Below are 9,207 nucleotides of genomic sequence, written 5' to 3'. Positions count from 1 at the left end.
TCCGTTGGGTTTTTTTTTTGGGGGGGGGGTAGGGGGGCGCGTTTCGTTGCTTCTCCGCCGGCCACGCAGCCGCCCGCGCAGCCCGCGCTCGGCGCCGGGCGGAAACGTCGCCGCGGCCCCGAGGGGGCGGCGGGGGCCCGGCGGGTTCGGGGCCGCCCCCGGCTCCGGCTCCGGCCCTTTTGTCTGGGCGGGGAGAGCCGCCCGCGGGGTGTTTTTGTTGTTGTTGTTGTTGTTATTTTCTGGTTGTTTGGGGGYTGTTTTCGGAGGGCTGAAGTGTTTTGTTGGCGCTTTGCAGCGGGCTCCGCGCTCCCCCCGCCCGCCCGGCGCGTTGAGCCGCCGCCTCGGTGCCCCGCGGCCGCGGTAGGTAGTTGCAGGCTTCCTCCCTCCGTAACTTTTCACAATCAAGCCAATAGGGCCTTTTTTTGCTTTTCCTTTTTCTTTTTTTTTTTAAAAAAAAACCTTTCTGAAGACCCCGTGCGCCAGATGCCTGGGGCTCCTCGGGGCGGCCGCGGGAAGCGCCGTTTGAAACGTTTCCCAACCCGCGATACTTCCCTTTACAGCGGCGACCCACCGGTTTTGTCGCTTCCTTTCATTAACTTGGCCCCGTGGAGAATTTTTTTTTTTTTTTTTTTAAAAAGGTCGAAATCGGCTACTTTTGCCCGAACAATAACAAACGTAAACCCTCGGCCTGTTTTATTAGCGTCCGTTCAGCAAATGCAAACCAGATTTGGGAATGGCAGCCTGGGAGGGCACCGCTGCCTCCTCCTCCTCCTCCTCCTCCTCCCTGCTTGCCCCCAGCGCTCCCCTCTTCCCTCCCCGCTCCGTTCCTAGCCGTGCTCCGGGAGAGGCCGAGGCGAGAGGAAGCTGCCGCCTCGGGAAGGGATGCAACTCGCTTTGCGGTTGCTCCGCGTTGCAGCGGTGTTCGGAGGAACTCCGGTGCCGAGGGACGAGAGCGCGAGCGGAGGCACGGCTGGGAGAAAGCGCTCGGCTGAGAAATTCCGGAAGGGTTAAGCGATGGAAAAGAAACGCTCAGCTCGTCCGGGAGCGTTTGGGAGAGCGGTGTCCAGGCTTGCTGCTGGTCGGAGCCAGGCTCAGCTGAACCCCTGACTTGTGCAGCCGAGCCCTCGCGAATCCCTGCCCGGCCCTGCCGACGGCTCGGCTCGAGGTTGGGGGAGACTTCTTCCGTGGCCACTGGTTTTGGGAGGGTTAACGTGACTCACTTGCAAAGTCCTCCTCCTCCTCCTCCTCCTCCTCCTCCAGCGGCCTCCAGCGCCTAGATCCATGGATTTTGGCAGAGGTCAGAGCCCTGGCTGCTTGGAGGGACCCAGCTCTGGCTGTTTTGCCGTGAAAAATGTCCATAGGAGCCAGGAGCCGGCTGCTGTAACGCCGCGGGCAGCAGCGTCCCCATCCCCGAGGCGGGCGGCAGGGACGGGGCGGCTGGAGCCAGCGGCGCTGGGGGGCGGGAGGGCCACGGGGAGGGCGCTGGGCTCCTTTCCAGCCTGGAGCTGCTAGAAAAGCCGAAGTTCCCGTAGGCAGGAGCGAGCGAGAGCGGTGGCCGGGGGCTGCCCGGCCTCGGTGCTGCCATCTCGCACGGGGGGAGGCTGCAGCGGCTTGTTGGTGGGGCAAAAAGTGCTTTCGTTCCCCAAACGCGCCCACTTCCACCCCGTCCTCCGGGGTAACCTGAGCCTTTTTTAATTATTATTAGTTCTGTGGAACCTAAATCTAAGGAACCGGCGCGGCGGCGCGGGACCCGGCCGAGTGTCGCCCCTTCCAGCGCCGGGCTCGAGTTTGGGGCTTGGGGTGGCTTAATCTCAAGCGACTTTTTTTTCTTTTTGGGCTGCTTTTTTAATTAAACGCCTCGAGGGCTGGTGCAGTGCAGAGGCTCCGTTTGCCCGGGAGCAGGCGGTTCCCGCCTGGGCTTCGAGCCGGCTGTCACCTCCGGCACGGCGCAGAAGCACCCGGTGGGTCACGGGGGGTGGCAGCTCCGCGCTAAGCCGGGGCACCGGCCCGGAGCCTCCTCATCCTGCCGCTGCGCTGCTTTAGCTTCGGGACCCGAACGGCTGAAAAAAGGTAATTTGGGCGACCCGCCTCGGCCGCTTCCCCGGCCTGTCGGAAAGGGGCAGCTCCGCTCGGCGGGACGCCCCCCGCCGCCACGGGCAGAGCCCCCCCCCGGGTTAATTTTGCCTTCGAAGGGGCGAAAGGGAGCCAGAGGAGAATTTGCAGCCTTTAAAACGAGCAGAGCGGACTTTGCATAAAATCCCCCCGCTCCGCTTTGCCCTTTTCCGTGGAGACAGCCCGTTGCACTGCAAGCGTTCTTCGGGAGCTCACGGCTTGGCCGTCTTGCAATCAATTGGGAAATGGGAGCCGGAAAGGGGGAAGCGAGAAGTAATATTGGCTGTGAGTAGCGCGGAAGCCGCCTGCACGACCCCACGGGCCGGGGAAGGGCTCCTTGCGCGAGACCCTCGGGAAGAATAGGGAAGCGAAGGAGGTTTGTTCTCTTGGTCGTCGCTGCGCAAAACCGTCCGTCCGTCCATCTGTCCCCCCCGAGCCGTGACCCCGGGGAGCTTCCCGCGTGCACGAGCATCCCCTCGGTGTCGGCACGGCTTGCAAACCCGCACGCGCGGGAGCTGCCGCGTTCAGGCTTTTAGGGGTGCGCGGTCCCCGAGAGGGCGGCACTGATTTTTAAAGGCAGGACGCGGGTTGCTCCCTGGGGCTTCCCCCCCCTGCCGCAGGGTGGGTGCACGGCTTGGCGAGCCCCTCGGTTTTTCCGCCCGGTGGAAAATCCCCGCGGATTTTGGCGCCGCGGCAGCTTTGCGCCACTGGCGTCGGGGCCGAGCCGCGCGATCCGGGCGTTCCTGCAGAAAACGGGAGCCGCCTGGGTTCAACCCGCAGGCTCCCGGCGGAGGCTCCCGAGCGTGTTTGAGCACAGCTTGATCCTGCAGTTCCTCGCTCGGCTCTGCAAATTTTTCCCGGGGAAACCTTTAGCCGGAAAGTTAAAGAAAATGGCTGCTCCGCAGCGCAATCGCCGGCTGTTAAATCGCCCTTTTGGGGGCCGCGCGGGTGAGTCCACGCGAGCGTCGCGCCCTGCCCCGGCCGTAGCTCTCGCGTCGGCGCTGCTTTTTCACGGCTCCTGATCCCGCTTCGGCGCCGGCCCGCGCGGACGCGGCGATTTGCTCCCACGGGCTGCGTAAGCAATTTCTAACGTTTCTTGCAGCGCCGCCGAGGAGCAGGCGTCTTAATTAACGTGGCCCGTGCGGAGATGGTGGAGCATCTGCATTTTTGTCATTCTCCGGATTGCTGGGAACCCGAGAGAAACCCGCACAGATGCTCTTTTCTCTGGAAGGGAACCGTCTTTAATTAATTAAAGTTTACAGAAGGATTAGTGGCTTTGCTCGGGCGTCCTGGGGGATATTCCTTAGCCCGGGAGAGGAGGCCGGGGGGCTTTGCAGAGGGCCACGCGGCATTTTTCGTGCACGACTCTCCCTGCTTCTGCATCCCGGAGGGCTCCGTCCCGTGCTGTACCTAGCGCTGTTGCAACGCTAACTTGCTCGGCTTTGCTGGATTGAGGGATTCCCGGTTTATAGCCACGGAGGCTCCGGCTCAGGCTGTCAAGTGGTATTTTATTAGCAGAAGCGGCACTGGAGAACCAAGGGAACAAAACTCTGGATTTTTTTCCTCTGGCTGCCGGAGGTTGGGGAGCTGCCGCTTCCCCGGCCAGCGAGAGGGAGCTAACGCAGCCCCGCTGCCRGGCAGCTCCGATTCCCTGTCCTGGGAGGGGGCCGCGCTTCCGCTGGAAAATATTCTGGGCTGAGCAAATTGGAAGGAGGCTGGCGGTGTCCGCTGGAGCCCGAGCCYGGCCAGAGCGTCCCTCCGCGGGAGCCCGGTCCTCCCGCTGCGCGCAGCCCTGCCATCCGGGCCGACGCTCCGCAGCCAAGCRGGGAGACGCGTACGGGAAAGGCGTTTGCCGCGGGCTGCGCTCGTCTTGCTTGGGCGCCTGGAAGTTTTTCTTTACAGCAGCTCCTTATGGATTTGCCCCCTTAAATCGGAGCCCGTGGATGTAGATTGCAAAACTGATTTCAGTCGGAGCGAAACGTCGCTGTTTTTGCATGGCGAAGGCTCTGCCTTGCTTTAAAGTCCTGCCTTATAGCTGAAACAGCGAGYGCTTCTCCTTCCCGGGATGCCGGGAATTAAATCTGTGCAGTGCATTCGTGGCGGCACGCTCCCAGTGTCTCCGCGCTCCCTCCCTTCCCGGCGGCACGTGCGCGAGTCCCACCTCCGTCAGTCCGCCCGCGGTGCATGTAAGCACCATAGGGTTGGATCCTGCAGCGGGTCCTGGGGCGGATCGGGGGAAAATGCGGATCCCTGGAGGGAGCAGAGGGGGCCTGAGCCGGCCTGTGGGTGCGGGAGGGCCAACGCCACGCCTCTGCTCCCGGCTCCCTTGTCCCCTTCCACGGCTGGAAATCACTTGACCAGCTTATGGACAAGCCTCCCCCATGGAAAATATCCGGACGTTTATTTTTCTGCATCCGGGGTGCAGGGAATGGGCTGATGAACRTCCGCAAAGAGCTTGCAGTGTGCTACATGGACCTGATCCAACGTTTTTTTGAAGGCAGCAGAAAATAAGCAGGACGGTAGGCAGCCTTCTCCAGTCACGGCCAAGTAAGGAGCCGCTCCAAGAAGTCGCCCACCGTGGAAACAGCGGCTTTCCTCCGTGCCGCAGAGGAGCCCATGCGCTCCATGTCGCTCCCAGCAAGGTTCGCGGTGGTTCMCACCCTCTGCCAGGCTGCCGGGAGCTTCGCTTTGGGTCCGGTAACGTAACGCTGGCAGCGTGGTCCCGTTGCTTGAGCGTTCTCCTTCCATGACGTTACCTAGATCCCAAGGGCGATTCTCCTCCATAGGAATCCTTGATGCCAGGGCAGGTGGAGCCAGGGCAGGTCTTTCCCTCCTGCCGGGAAAGCAGTCGCCTGCGTCCTTCCTAGCTGCACGGGCCAGGCAGCGCTTCTGGTTTCTACTTTGCTCTTCTCCGTTCCTTATCTTCCTCCTGGGCTTCCCACATCCTCACGTTTTCCACTGGGAAGGAGCTGCCACTTCCCATGGCTTTTCCTTCAACTTTCCTCCATCCATTGGTTTTGAAACCATTGCTTGTCTCCGGTCAGTGTTAGCCCATAAATGAGAAGAAACGCATCGAAGACTCTCAAATACAGAGGTCACGGCTGGTACAAGAAGTCTCTGAGATAAGGATTGTTGGAGACAAGGTCGTTTTGGGGGCAGATCATTGCATGCCCATCCTCTTCCATGCCTTTTGCTGCCTCGGGTGGCTCACGCACGACCTGGCCTTTCGGCCTTGTCTCGCCCAGGTTGGCTTTGGACAACCCGGGACCTGTCGGCGTCTGGTCGTGCTCTGCAGAGTCCCACCAATCCCGCCGGGCAGCATTCTCCATCGCTGGCGCCCTGGCGGTGTCGGTCCCCTCCAGAGCAGCTCTGGCCGGCGGGTCGGTGACCTCTGCGGCGTTGTCCCTGTCGCTCCGTGCATGTCCCGTCTCCAGCGGCGGCAGGGCCGGGTGATTGGGCTGCATCCCTGGAGCCCYGCTGGGAAAAACTGGCGTTTTCCCTGCTTTATTGCAGCGAGCGAATCCTTGCGCTGCTGCCTTCCCCTCCCTGACATCTTTTTTTATGATTATTCCCTAATTAACGCAGCAAATGAGCTCGGGGTAAATATCCGCGTGTCTCCGGGAGCTGCCGTAAAGAAATCTTATCGCACAGGAAAGCCCACGTTGCGGCTGCCGCCGAAGGCAGCGCGAGCGCCGCTGAAGGCGGTTGCAGCACTAACGCCCYGCGGCTGGGTTTTGCTTTCGGTTGCCCTCGTCCAAATTTGCAGCCGGAGTCGCCGGAGCGTTCCCAGCCGTGGCCCAGGGCTGCCAGCATGGGCATCATCACCTGAGCTTAAAATTGCTCTGAGCATTCGTTTCGGGCACGGGAAGCCCCGGCGCGTTCCCGGACGCCCAGGAAATACCAGGGTGGTCTCTGGTCGCCCCTTGGTCCTGCTGTATTGGGGCAAAACTGCAGGTCGTCTTCAAAATTGTAGGTTGGGAAGTTTTCCTTATTTGCGCAGGGTGTTAAAGCCTTTTTGGGAAGGGCTGAGCTGAGGTCCCAGCCGCCCCCTTCAACACAGACGTTTTGATGGCTCAAAACTGACTTTTTTTTTTAATGAAAGCTGGCATTTTCCCCTTAGACCCTGGCGCCAGGAGTGAGGCGCGAGAAAACACCCCGAGGGTTGACCTAGAGGGCTGGAAGAAGGCTCGGCTTGCGCTGTCTCTGCAGCGTTCGATGCCAAAGGCTGGATTTGTCCCCTGGGAAGGGGGGGGGTGCTGGAGCAAAAGCCTCCATCTCTTGGATGCTGCTGCCGTTCCCGGCTGCGCCGGCATGGCATCTGCAGCGTGCGTATCCCACTTGGGTTCATTATCAGCGAGTCCGGGCAGGGCATCGAGGAGAAACGGTGTTTCCAAAGCCCTAGAGGTCGGTCCTTCCTTGGAGTCTCCCCRCGGGAGAAAAGGGTGGGGGAAAAGGAGTTCATCGATACGAAGAAATCCCGTGCAGCAGGCAGGAAAATGCAATCGCGCCCTGGGTTTCTGCGCTGGGAAGCTCCGAGCGCCCGTGGCGGAGCTGGAGCTGCCGGCAGGCTCGGGAGGACGCTCTGCGCCGCGGCGCGTTCAGCCACGTCGCTTTGCAAGCAGCACCTGGAAGACACTCAGCTGGGCCAAGTCAGTACCGAATTCCCTGGAAATGAGTAAGCGAAGGAAGAGCGGGTTTGGGGTGAAGAGCGACATGTGGATTTGCAGGGATTTGCAGTGGTTTTTGCAAGGGTTTTTTTTGCAAAACTGAAGTTTATGGGCTTCCGGCATGCGCTTAAAAACGAGCGTACGCTTAAATGCGTTGAACGTGGATGCACTTTGGCGCCTACGTATGGGCTGCGCCGACCCTGAGCCCGCGGCAGCTCCTGGATTTCCGTGGGGCCAGCAGGCTGGCCRGGCTACGAAATGAGGGCAAAAGCCGATATTTGGAGCCGAGGCAGCTGCACCGGGCAGGACCCGCTGGTGGGTCGYGGGTGGCCGCAGCTCTTGGGTACCGGGAGGAATTCGGCGATCAGGATGAGCTACCCCACGGCGGCACCGCTGGAGCGGAGGCACCAGGGCACGTGGCGGCACGCGGGCGCTCGGCTGCCGCTGCCCTGGGAACTGCAGAAGGAGGGATTTCTCCTTGAAGGGATATTAATTAATGAGTTTCCGTGGAGGGTTTGGTTCGCCTCCGGATTGCTAGAAGCTTTCTAGCCCGTAACCCGTGCTGCACTTGTAAAAGCCTTCTCCTAGCGGTATTTCCCTCTCCGGCGGACGCTCGGCTCCGATCTCTCCCGGCAGAGACTGCAGGGAGATGCCGGACGTCCTGGAGCGCGGGGATGCGCTGGGAACACGGCTCTGGCTGGAGGCGCCTCTCCGCAGGCTCCCTCATTTGGAGATTTCCCTTTTCCTCAAAGCCATCGGTTTGCACCACGTTCCCGCTTTCGGGGCGACGTTGGCGAAAGCCCCCGTGGGCCCAAAACTCGAGGCTGTAATTTTCTAGCTCCGGCTTTTCTCTTTTTAGAGTAAGATGATATTTTCCGCCTTTCCGGCCCCGGGCTCCCCCCCGTCGAGCCTGGGCAGCTTCCTTTGAACTTTCTGCTGCCGCGCGGCAGGCGGGGGCCCCTTGCGCCCCACTCGCCCGGACGTGGCTGGCATCGCGGTGCCGGGATGCTCCCCTTGGGGTCCCATCCTCGCCGGGGCTCAGCACCCTGCTGGAGGGCCATCGAAGGTCTCTTCCCTGTGCCAGGATGAGGCCTCTGCTGCGCCGGGTCCCGGCGCTGGGCTGGCAGCACAGGGCTCGCTTGAACCCTTCCCTTCCTTGTCGGAAGGCTTTTCCCTGGGACTGTTAATTTTCTTGGCTGCTTTTGCAAAGCTGAATTAAAAAATGAGCCAAGGAAGGTGTCCCGTCGCCGATCCCCGCCGCTAAGGTGCTCGCGGTGATGGGAGCTCCTCTATGGCCATCGCTGCACCCAAGGGCTGGTGTTCAAGGCGGTCGCCTTGGCTGAGAAGCGCGAGGCCGTGGGAAAGCGATGGTGCCGCCACGGGGCAACCTGCAAGTTGAGCTGCCTGAAATCTAAGTCCCCCGTTACAAAAGGGCCTCACCTTCCTTTGGACTTTGGCAGCTCTCGTTGCATCTGTGGGCCCGTAGGCCGTGAGCACCAGTAGAAGGGACCCGAGCTTCAGCTAGTCAAAATACACCTCTTCTGAGTTATCGCTTATTTTTAAAGTACTTTCTGAGAAATTAAAAGTGCATCTTCCTCTTGCAATCCCTGCCTTTTTCTATTAAGCAGGCACAGAGTCTTCTGCCCTTCTCTGCCCCCGAGATCTTGATGTTAACAGTCGTCTTTTTTGTTTCTTTGACGCCGTCCCTGGTGTCATCTCTGCCGGAGAATTTCAGATCATTCCTGTTCTGAAGCCAGGTTGAGGAGCTCAAAACTTTCCATGCTGAACCTACCAAACAAAAAGCCGTTTCTTCCGCTTTCTTCCTCCGTTTCTTTTTCTTTTAGTTTTGCAGAGACAAGTCAGTAAGATCACAAATCCCCTGGGGTGCTGATCGCTTCAGTGTGCGAAGCTGCAGCAACTGTGGGGTGAAGTTTCAGAGGAATAGGAAATGAAAACCCTTTTTTTCCACAAAAAAAATTCATGCAGCGGCAAAAAAAAAAAAACCCAAAGCAAACCAAAGCTAAATATAGAAGGGACCTTGAGCTGGATTTAACCTCACATGATGTTTTTGGTGAAAAATGGGTCGCTTTTGAAAAACAAGTGTTCTGAGAGCACAGCTTTTGGCGTCTCTCGCTGGGGCGTTGTTGCAGGATGCATGCGATGGCTTTGCTCTGGGCGACTCTTCTATGCAGAGGCTGGTGGCAGCGATGATCTAGTCGGGTTGTCTTACCATTTGCCACTTTTTCAATTTAAAAAGATGCACTTGAATAAATCGACTGTATTTAACGGTGATGCTGTAACATGTCAGCTGGAGAAAGGTGTTATCCCAGGTGCCAACGTGGCTCTGGGAAGCAATACTCCAATGTCCTAATGGTTTTCATGCAATTTTATGGGTAGAGAAAATCCTGAGTGACTGGGGTGGCCAAGG

This window comes from Apteryx rowi, unplaced genomic scaffold (assembly GCF_003343035.1).
Source record: "Apteryx rowi isolate R43461 unplaced genomic scaffold, aptRow1 scaffold_154, whole genome shotgun sequence".
NCBI lineage: Eukaryota > Metazoa > Chordata > Aves > Apterygiformes > Apterygidae > Apteryx > Apteryx rowi.
This window is presented reverse-complemented; position numbering follows the sequence as displayed.